Source organism: Maylandia zebra, linkage group LG16 (genome assembly GCF_041146795.1).
Source record: "Maylandia zebra isolate NMK-2024a linkage group LG16, Mzebra_GT3a, whole genome shotgun sequence".
Taxonomy (NCBI): domain Eukaryota; kingdom Metazoa; phylum Chordata; class Actinopteri; order Cichliformes; family Cichlidae; genus Maylandia; species Maylandia zebra.
Genome location: NC_135182.1, coordinates 28,671,383 through 28,681,985, shown reverse-complemented (window position 1 = coordinate 28,681,985; position 10,603 = coordinate 28,671,383). Strand labels below are relative to the sequence as shown.

Sequence of the window (10,603 nt, the reverse complement as noted above, 5' to 3'; positions counted from 1 at the left end):
ACTCTTCTATGTTTTAGACAAGCCACTCTTACCAAATCCTACATTTGGCCCTTAAGGTGAACCTCATTGTCGTGTGATTTTTGTCCTTTTTCATCTTTATCTTATTTGCTACATTTGTCCACAGAAAGAAATTGTAGATAAAAGCAACCAGACCTTCACAGGAATGCGACTGAATATTGTGTTTTAGAGGCAGTTTAACAAGAACAAGGACAGATGGAAAAAGCATACTGTTATTGTTCGTATGCCAAATGTTCATATGTGCACTGAGGTCCCAGATCAGAAACATTGTCCAGTTAGAAAAAAGAAGAGTGGCTTAGATGCTACAAAAGATTTTTTTCTAGAATACTTTGCTTGCAGTCACTGAGTCAGTCAGACTCCTCTTTGTACCAAACCTAAGTCAAGCCGCCATGTTGTTTTTTAGCCCTTCCAACCAACCCATACGTGTTTGGTCTTTTAATTTTGCCTTCATCAACTTTAACTTTTAAAATGCTATGTGAGGCCTGCAGAGTCTGAGATGTAGCTCTTGGGGTTTTTTGGGGTTGTCGTTTGTTTGTTTTTTCGCAGTTTCTCTGAGCATTGCATGGCCTGACCTTGGAGTGAATTTGCTGGCATGTCTACTCCTGGTAAGACTGGCACTTCTCTTGAATGTTTTCCACTTAGTTACATTTTTTACTGTAGCATGATGGACCTCAAATAGTTTGGAAATGGCCTTGTACTTCCTATCGATGCAGTAAGAGTGCAGTTATTTTTTTCAGAGCACTGAAAAAAAGGGACTGGCCATCTCTTGGATTTATGTAAGCATCTTGCATGCATTTAACACAATTGCCTCATGTTTTAAAGTTAAATGTAACTATATAGTGTAAAAACTACATGATATGCAGAAAGGGTGTATTAAATTGTTCATATCATGTTCAGGTGAAGTAAGTCAATAAGATAGCAACGTTAAATCTCGTGAAACCACGCGTGATTTCATCTCGCGGGCTTTGGATCGTGGTTTAAAAAAGGCATCCATCTCAGTCAAGTCGAGCAGCCAACTCTACGTTTTTGGTATGTCTTGATTTTTTGAATTCATTTTTACCATATTTCAGCCAAATGTAGTTAAACGTCTAGAGTGTCGCCATGTAACATGCTAAAAAAGAGCCGTTAGCTTATTTGCTGTTTTATCTGTTGTCAAAGAATTGGCGCTTTTTCATTTGAATTTGTCTTTGGCACAAGAGCCGTAATATCACATTAAACCTAATTACGAGGCACTCATAACATAATTTGGTTTTCTGTGTGAATAGATTTGTCAACTGACTCTTCAGTTACATTGTGTATTTACTGCACCGTGGTGTTAGTGAGATTTTGGACATTGAACAGCTTTAGCTAATATCATCAGCGGCATTATGCTAGCTTACATCCCTACCCCTCCTGCCCTCACCTGCTGTTCTTTTGTTTTTGTTTTTGTTTTTTTTGCTGCACATTGAGAGATGACCTCTATTCTGCATTTCACCAGGAGTCAGCTGATGGATTGTGGGTTCAAGGTGTTATGGTAAGAAAGTATATTCTATTTTCGTTTCTGTAACTTAATTATAATAGGTTTTTTATAATTATTAGGTGCATGCATACTCACCCTATTAATACAACTGAGAGATCCAAAATAGAATAGAATAGAATAGAATTCAACTTTATTGTCATTGCACATGCACAGGTACAGGGCAACGAAATGCAGTTTGCATCCATCCAGAAGTGCTTTAGTGATATAGATATATTACAATATATATTAGCAATAATATAGATATGTGAGTATATTACAGAAATGGGTCTATTATGGTATGTTATAATGTACACGGTATGAAGTATGTTGTGAATATTCTATAACTATAAGTATGTACAGGCTGTAGTGAGTACAAGCTATGTACAGGATATGAACAGGATATAAATATGAAAAACTATACAGAATATGAAATAAATAACTTTACAGAATCTGGGACATACAGCTATACAGAAATGGGAACTATGCAAGTTGTAAACAGTTGTAGGATTAAAGATTATCGAATGTACAGAATGATTATTTACACAAAATCTGCCATAGGTTTAACTTATACCTGTATGTATTGCCAGAAAGGTGATTACTGGACTCGCATTAATGCACACTTGAACTGAAATGAGGTTGTAACTTGTGGGTTGTTGGGTTGCAAATCAGAAACAAACATCTTTGGATTTTTTTTAATCCCATAAGATCTGGAAACACAGTTTTTATTCAACAAAACATTACTGATTAACCAAGCACAGTGCCTGCTGTTATTTCAAAATAATTTTATGTCATTTCAGATAAAATGCAGCATTCCAGTGCATCCCAACCATGCCTTTACAGTCAAGGTTTCTGACGGAGCTGAGTTTTTCTCTGACAGTCTGCTGAAAGTGTTTGCAAAGTGATCGGGGGAACAGGGCACAAAGCTAAAGGATGTAGCTGCCATAATGACAGTAAGAACTTTAAAATTCTTTAACTACAAAGTGTATATGTATTGCATTAGGTCAGTAAAAGATTTTTATGCTACATCCATTGAAACAGTCAACTATTACCTGTGAGTAATGATTCCACTAAAAGGATGCCATAATTTTCGTCATGCATTTACTGGCCCACTGAGAAAAAATTATCTTTTTTTAAAAATAAATGTTCTGGAAACTATATATCCATAAAGTTGATGTCAAACAGGAACTTTTGATATTGCTTTGTAGATGCTGGTGTTGCATGTTGACTGGTTTAAAAAGTCAAGAGTTTTTGTCTGGGATCATTTTCTTCTGTGCTACTGAAAAGTTCACAAATCTCTGTTTTCTTTGTTATAATAGTCAAGGATGACATTAATGCTCGGAGTCCCTCATCAAAGTGCTCCGCATCTGTGTGAAAGACAATTGCAACATCTTGGTGCAGGAGTTCATGGTGAGTGTTTTATGAGTAGATTGTGGCTTTGCAACATTTAAAAATGCATTTAGTTATCCACTTGATCCTCATTGGACTGGTTAGGACCAGTAGTCCTCTTTAATAATTTGAAGTTCACATGAGGCCTGGTAGTGAACTCGGCCGCCGGCCCTTGAGGCCCCATCCCCACCCCTGTATTAGGGGTCACATCAGTGTGAAAAAACTTTAAATTTGTCATTCTAATGAACAAAGGAAAATCCCACCAATATTTATATTAGCTTTTGTTTGAAAAAATGACCAACAGCTAACCAAATTGTGGGGCTGAAAGTCTAAATTCTAACATCTTCTGAGTGACATAACCTGGATTTCTAACAAAAACTAATGTAAAGCATTTGAAATTATTATGTTTTTCACCCTCTCTTAGAAACTCTGTTAGACCATGAATGGCAGCATGGCAGGCCACTCTTTGGCTATAGCTATTTACTATGTTGCTTGCATTGGTTTAAATTACTCTAACATTAGAACTGGTAGATTCAAAAGAGATGAGTTTAAAAAGGAATCTTAAAGAAATGTTTTGTGTTTAACCAGGACTTGACTGAGGCCACTGCACAGATTGAGAAAACCACAATGAACATCTGTCTCCAGAGGATGCAGCAGGCAATGACTTTTCTGATGTTGTTCTTCAAGATCTGGATAACGTGACCTTTGCAGTAGCCATGCTGTTTGGACCTTTTTTATTCCTTCAACATGAGTTACCCATCACAACTCTGCTACACTTTTGAGGTGATTCAATGGGTGGTAATGGAGTTGGATGCAACTCAGCTCTCAAGAAAAGTGAGACAAAACTAAGACAAAACTGCTCCTGCAACGAAGCTCACTGTTATGCATGTGAGGTGACCAGCTCTAGGTGAGAGGACATTTAAATCTCACACTTGTTCTGCTGCATTTTTGAAGCTCAATTCCAGGAACGGATCGCAGGGTTCATTTTTATATACTCTGCAACTGCCATGAGGACGAGCCGTTTTTTGTTGTTGTTTGTTTTTCCTTTTGCTCTGTACAAGTTCTGTTTGTCTGTTTGGCAGCATTTTTAAATTTCTCTTTGTATTTTTTCTTTCTTTTACTAGTGAAGAGATGTAGCGTGAACAGTTATACAGTCTAAATATCCCATATGGGTCGTGTGAAATGGTATTTTCAGTTTCATTCAGTTGAAGTAAAGAACGTTGAATATTTCTAAGTGTGCTGTTTTGAACCAAGATGTCACAGTATGATCAGTGCTGTAATTTTTGACAGTCACTGTATCAATGTTATTTTTGCGTCTCTTGAATAAAGGTTTTGACCTGCAAGTGCTAATTTCTTTAGTTATTGGGGTAAAATGGGTAGTGTTAATAGGAAGGTGTTTGCCAATTCAGTAACCTAATTTAATGTTAATGGAAACTAACATTACCTCAAATTGTTTAGTCATAATTGTTGTTTAACTGAATCTTGACGTTAGAGGCCTTAAATAGAATGTTTTGATTTGTTCTTTCCCAACATTTTTCAAAAGAAACAGTCCAATTTCTTTGCTGTGATTGATTCCAGAGAACACGGAAGAACTGACATTATTTAACTGTTGATTTATATAGATTCAGTAGAGGAGTAATGTCAGTTTAATTCTTTACCTACTGCAGTGAAATTAGACATTTTGTTTTGAAAGGTTACTGGTGGATGCCAGCAACCATCTTGGAAGAGAACAATACAATCTGTTATAAGGCCTCCATTTGAAAATTGTGTATTTGATACTAGAATATAATAGCAAAATGTAATTTGAAGATAACATGTAGTATTTAAGTGACCAAGTAGTATTGGGTAAAAGTTATTGAATCGTGTTGGGATAACGTGAGAAAATTGTGAAGGATTAAAATATTCCAAGAGCTCAAATTACTTCATCAAAACATGTTTAAGTCACATTTTATCAACACAAATTGCACAAGTTTATTGAACATGAATAAATTGTGTTAATTTAACTCAATTGTTTAAGTTGCTGCCAAAGCAAAACATCTGTGTGCAACAAATGTCCACCATTGAATTAAGTAAATCCAACAACATATTTTTTTCAGTGAGGACTAGATAGAGTCCTGTGAAAACCTGTATTTAAAAAAAAACAACTTTTTAATGAAGATACTGTTACTGTGTCTCAATTCAACTACTTCCCTTAATACATTTTCCTGTAGTAGACTAAAGTTCACAAGTAAGTATACATAAAGTTTACCTGTGAGTTTAAAACTTGCAGCAAAATTATACTTATGTCCCAACTAGTTGGCAAGTGATTGTAGGAGATTGCTGGCAGTGTGAAATGTATTAATAAAACTTAATTTTGGGATGCTTAGAAAGCAGTGACCTGTGACCTTAGTCACCGTTCAGACATCTTAAAAATGTCTGAAAAATGAGTCTAGTCTATCATGACATTTTCATATTCATATAAATGTTCATAATATCTGTAAAACTTAAGAGATTTATTTGGTGCTAACACACTGAACTGTGGAAAGGAAAGAAAGATTAGGAATCAACAACAACAACAAATGATCAAAGATAAGTGGGAATGAACTAGGAAAAGAATCATGAAGGCTTCCTGCTGATATACAGCATCAGAAATAAAAAGGCCTTGTTTTTCCGTGTTCACGCTAAATAAAAGTCCACTCTGTGAGAATTGATGGTGTTAGACAGCTGATAAAACCAGATTGTGTTTGCAGTTGTGCTGGCAGTGCACGCAGATATCATATATCATCCCCAGTATAAGATCCCCCGTGTTTGACCCTGTGGCATTAACCAAGATGTCCTCCTGGTGTTTAAATGTGGACGTGTTCATCAGACAAGAATGTCTCTACTCCCCTTTCCCCCCACCTGTGTGTGAGGCTTGTTAAAACTTTATGGACATATGAAAGGTCTGGCCTGTCTTTCATATGACACGGATAGCTCAGTAAAGGTGCGAGAGGGTCAGCTAAATGTGCAGCGTGGTGTTATATTGAAGCGGGTCAGAACATGTAAGCGAACGGAGTTTCATTCCTTCCTGCCAGACGGAGTGTGTGCCCAGTTTGAAACTTCGATATCAAGCCTGGTGGATATTTCGTTAGGCAATAACCCACCCATACGTCAGTGTGTAAAAAAAAAAAAAAAAAAAAAAAAAGAGTGTGAATGTCACTTTACTTTTTTTTAATGTCAGATTATATAATCTTAGCCTTTATACTTTGCCCTGGTTTTTAATTACTGGATATATTAGTTTATGATTTTATGGATGCCCCGAAGCACGAGTGAACATGTAATTTGCAGTGTGTACAGTATGTGTTCAATTAACCAGCTCTGATCTGATGGTGTAATTCATCTTTTAATTCATTTATATTTCCCCAGTTAAAACACTCAGTGTTTCCCTAGATAGTGTTTTTAATGCAGTGCATACTACACTGCAAATTAAATGCACAGAAATATCCACAAACCTGAAAAGCTCTACTCTTTATATAATTACATTTAAATGTGTTTTAATCTCACCCTTAACCACCGCCTTTTCCTGTAAGCTAGCAAACAATAGTCTCATTTGAGCAACTCCTGGTGCTGATATATGAAGTTAAACCCTACAGTTTCTAACATGCACTTGAAGCTCCAGCAGTGAGTCAGTCCCAGGAGTCTCCCATGTTAACATGCCCAATTTTATAGCAGAAATAAACATGGTTACTTGAACCCCCCCAAACTGTTTTGGTCTAACACTTTCCTCCTTCCTAACAACTGTATTAAAAAAAACGTTACCTGTTTAAGCGCTAATATGATTTAAAGTTTGCATTTTTAGACATGCAGCTTCTTTTCACTGACAGGTGGATGGTGACACAGGTGGCTGTGGCTACTGGCACATGTACAGTCCAAACAGTCATGAAGGTCAAAGGTTTTTTTTCCTTTTTGGTTGTATAAAGGAGTTGAACTTTATCAAAACTTGTCCTAATTTTGTTTCTGAGAAAAAAAGTACATTGTTTAGATCATTTATATTGCCAAAAATATTCACTAGTCAGCTTCATAAGAAGACAGAGTGACATCCATCCCTAATCTGTTGGGTTTAATATGACCTCTTTCTGTTCCAACATGAAAGTGCACCAATGCACAAACTGTTCCTGCAAAGTTGGGAGCACCAAATTGCCCAAAATGTCTTAGCTCCAGTGAAACTAAGACGTTTCACTGGAACTACAGGCGCTGTGGAGAGCATCCTCACACAGAGCATGACATCGTGGTTTGGGAACAGCTGTGTGAAGGACCAAAAAAGCTCTCCAGAGAGTGATCCGTACAGCAGAACGCTGCTGCAGGATTGCTCTCCCCCTGCTTCAGGACACCTACACCAGGAGATGCCAGACTAGAGCAGCGCAGATACTGAAGGACCCGTCCCATCCTGGCAACAAACTGTTCCAACTTCTGCAATCTGGTAGAAGGTTCCGCATCATCCGGGCAAGGACAGAAAGACTCAAGAGGAGCTTCCGCAAGCCATCTGGGCCCTAAACACACACACCCGCCCTCTCACATCATCTATAATTGACTGAGACAGGACTCTTCCAAACACTCTAAACCAAGGCACAATGTACATTCCAAATTCCTTTAATTTTAAATATGTTTATATTGTCTATCCTGTAAAATAGTCAGATGTCTATTCATATTAATGTACAGAATTCACCTGCCTCCTGCTACTACTGCACATTCACCCAATATAAATAAAGAAAATGTTCTTCCTCTGTTCTCGCCCCCCCCCCCCCCATTTTTGCACATGTCGAGGAGCGTGTCAGGCTACATTTCACTGTGTGTTATACTTGTATAACTATGCATGTGACAAATAAAGAACCTTGAACGGAACTTTTAATGATTCAGCATAAGGGTGCAACTCTTAAAAAACATCCCAAAAATCCCACTGTTTTTGGCACAGTAGTCAGACAAGTACTGTTCTTCTGGCAAAGATCAAACTCAGACTTGTCCATCCGACTGCCAGACGAAGCAATGTGATTCATCACTCCAAAAAACTTGTTTTTGCTGCTGTGAAGTCCAGTGGTGGTGTGCTTTACACCACTGCATCTGGTGTTTTGCATTGCACTTGGTGATGTAAGGCTTGGATGCAGCTGTTTGGTCATGGAAACCAATTCCACTATGCTCTTGACCCAGAGCTTCTGAACCAATCCAAAAGCCACATGATGTTTGGAAGTCTATAGCGACTTACTCTGGGGGTACTATGCTCCTCAGCAATAGTGCCTCTGTGATTTTCCCTCCTACCTACCTCATTGTGTCTGATTTGCTGTTGTTTCCAGTTGCTTCCACTTTGCTATAAGAACACTAGCAGTTCACAGTGGAATAGTTAGGAATGAGGAAATTTCACAAGTAGACTTGATGCACAGGTGGCATCACAGTACCATGCTAGAATTCACTGACCTCCTGAGAGCGACTCATTCTTTGACAAATGTTTGTTGAAGCAGTGTGCATGCATAGGTGCTTAATTTTATATACCTATGACCACACAAGTCATTGGAATGACTGGACTCAGTGATTTGGATGGGTGAGTCAATGTGTTTGGCAGAAACTCTCTGTATATTTTTTAAGGAACTGTCAGTTTTTCTGAAAATATTTTGGCAGACCAATAACATTTAATTTCACTGGTGTTCTCACTTTTATCTTAAATAATCAGGCTGTACCTAGGCATTATTTTCTTCCTCATAACAAACTTCACACAACAGACAACATTAATTTCCCCTACCCGACTTGAAGCTCAAAGCCTGTTGGGTCCTGTAAATTTTTATTGTCCTAAGTCACCAGCACAGGCATCCTCATTAACTGTTTTCAGCCGCATAAAAAAAACACATTTTGATTTATTGCATCAGGACGCTTCACATGGACCTGAATCAAGATAAACTGCATTGCTTACACGTCATCGAATGAAAGAAACCAGAGCTTAGCTTCACTGGCAAGCAAATTAAAGTTTAATTGACATAATTAATTTTAATCAGTTTATCATTTCAGTAATTTGTCACTTTCATCTCTTTGTGCGACTTCAGATTTTTCCTGACTTTGGAATAAGGTCAAAAATGTCAGACGAGTTTTAGGGAGATTTCTTTGAGTAGTTGTACCTAAATGTATGCGTCAACCAAGGAAAAAAACAAAACACTCACTCCTTCTCGAATCACTTCTCTCTACAGGAGGCTCATGATGCTTCAATAAAGCCAAAAACTAAACATGTTGTACTTGTGGCCAAGTTCTTTATAATTGTTGCTGGAGTTTTGACCTCGCCAGTGCTGAAAATGCTGAAAACTGTATGTTGTCTAATGTTTACCACCTTTTAGTACAATTTAAATGCTCCAAAATGCACTAGCAGCACAAACATGGTCCAGTTAGCTGAGGTGAAGACTAGAAGACATCTAGCAGCTACAGCCGTCTGTGCCACCATCCAAGTGTCAGTCAAAGAGGCTGCAACCCTAACTATAGACCTTAACTTCATTCTAAAAAAGTTAAACTTTTACTCCCATACAGTTGTTATGCAGGGGAAATCAGTCTTTTTGTATCAAGCTGTAAACATGTTTAATTCGGCTTTAAAGTTGGACATTTTAAAATGGGAGCCTATGGTGAATGATTTACTGTTGGAGCCTCTAGTGGACGTTAGAGGGATGGCAGTTTTTCATGCTTCTGATACTTTTTCAGCCTCAGGAACAGCCATTTAGTTAGAACAATAACATTGACGAGGAGGAGTTTCTACATTCTTACCCATCGTGCACCCTTTCATAAAATCTCTAAGTATGAACAGAGGATGTCAAACTGCAAGCGGGTTCATGACCTGGCCAAGATATCAGCCCAGCCCTGCCCTGCCAGGACGCCATCGCCTCCACCCCTGCTGTGTCCTCTTGGCCTGCGCCGAGGCTTGGAGGCCAGCCGGTGCAGAGGGGTCCAGGTGTTGTGAGTTAGAGAGCGTCACTTCAATAACATCAGTGCAATCAGAACCTTACACGGCTCACACAGCGGGGCCGCCTCCTCTGCCGAGAGGTGTGAACAGCCGGTCACAAATTAGTCGCTCTGCACGCCTCATCCATCATCCCTTTCGTGCGTTTGTACATTCTCTGTCTCCTTCCTTCCGGCCTGCGCAATCATTCTGAATATTGGCTGAATTAACTACACAATAATGGAGAAATACACAATTTAAACCCTTTTTTCCCCTTTCTTTTCCTATTTTTAAAATGAGTCTTGAGGTCGCAATTACTCGTCTGATTAAAGACAGAAATTACAGCTTCATTAAGTGGCATTTAGAAATGCCTCTTGAATGCATCAATACTTGGGTCAGAGCGTCTATTTGTGGTTTTAATATAACAAACACAACAACTTTGGAGCCATAATACAATCAATCAATAATCAAGATCATGTGGTCATTGATTTGTTGAAGCTGCTGTATCAAAGGCTTTATGTGTGGGTCCTATAGTATGTGCTCCCTGGTGGTTTCTTCTTTGTCCTCATGTATACGAATTGTTTGTGCATTTGTGGTCAGCCGTGGTCTGTTTACTTGGACTGTTTATTTGTTCGTGAGTTTTTAACATATATGCTTCTAGCAATGTAGCAGAGCACACCAGAGGCAACCAAAGGATAAATAAACCATGGAGGGAAATGTGCATTTGACCATTTCCTCCCCCCATCTCTCCACAAAGGCTAAGTGCACTCACTCATGGT

At 38.4% G+C, this 10,603-nt stretch overlaps 1 long non-coding RNA gene across 1 annotated transcript; it reads left to right on the top strand.

The window, feature by feature from the left end:
• Positions 1-764: 764 nt before the first annotated feature.
• On the top strand, positions 765-4,245 carry LOC143413053 (uncharacterized). The gene is made up of 4 exons (XR_013093618.1): positions 765-1,531; positions 2,314-2,466; positions 2,833-2,923; positions 3,491-4,245. It is a non-coding gene; the product is annotated as an uncharacterized LOC143413053 (long non-coding RNA).
• Positions 4,246-10,603: the final 6,358 nt, after the last annotated feature.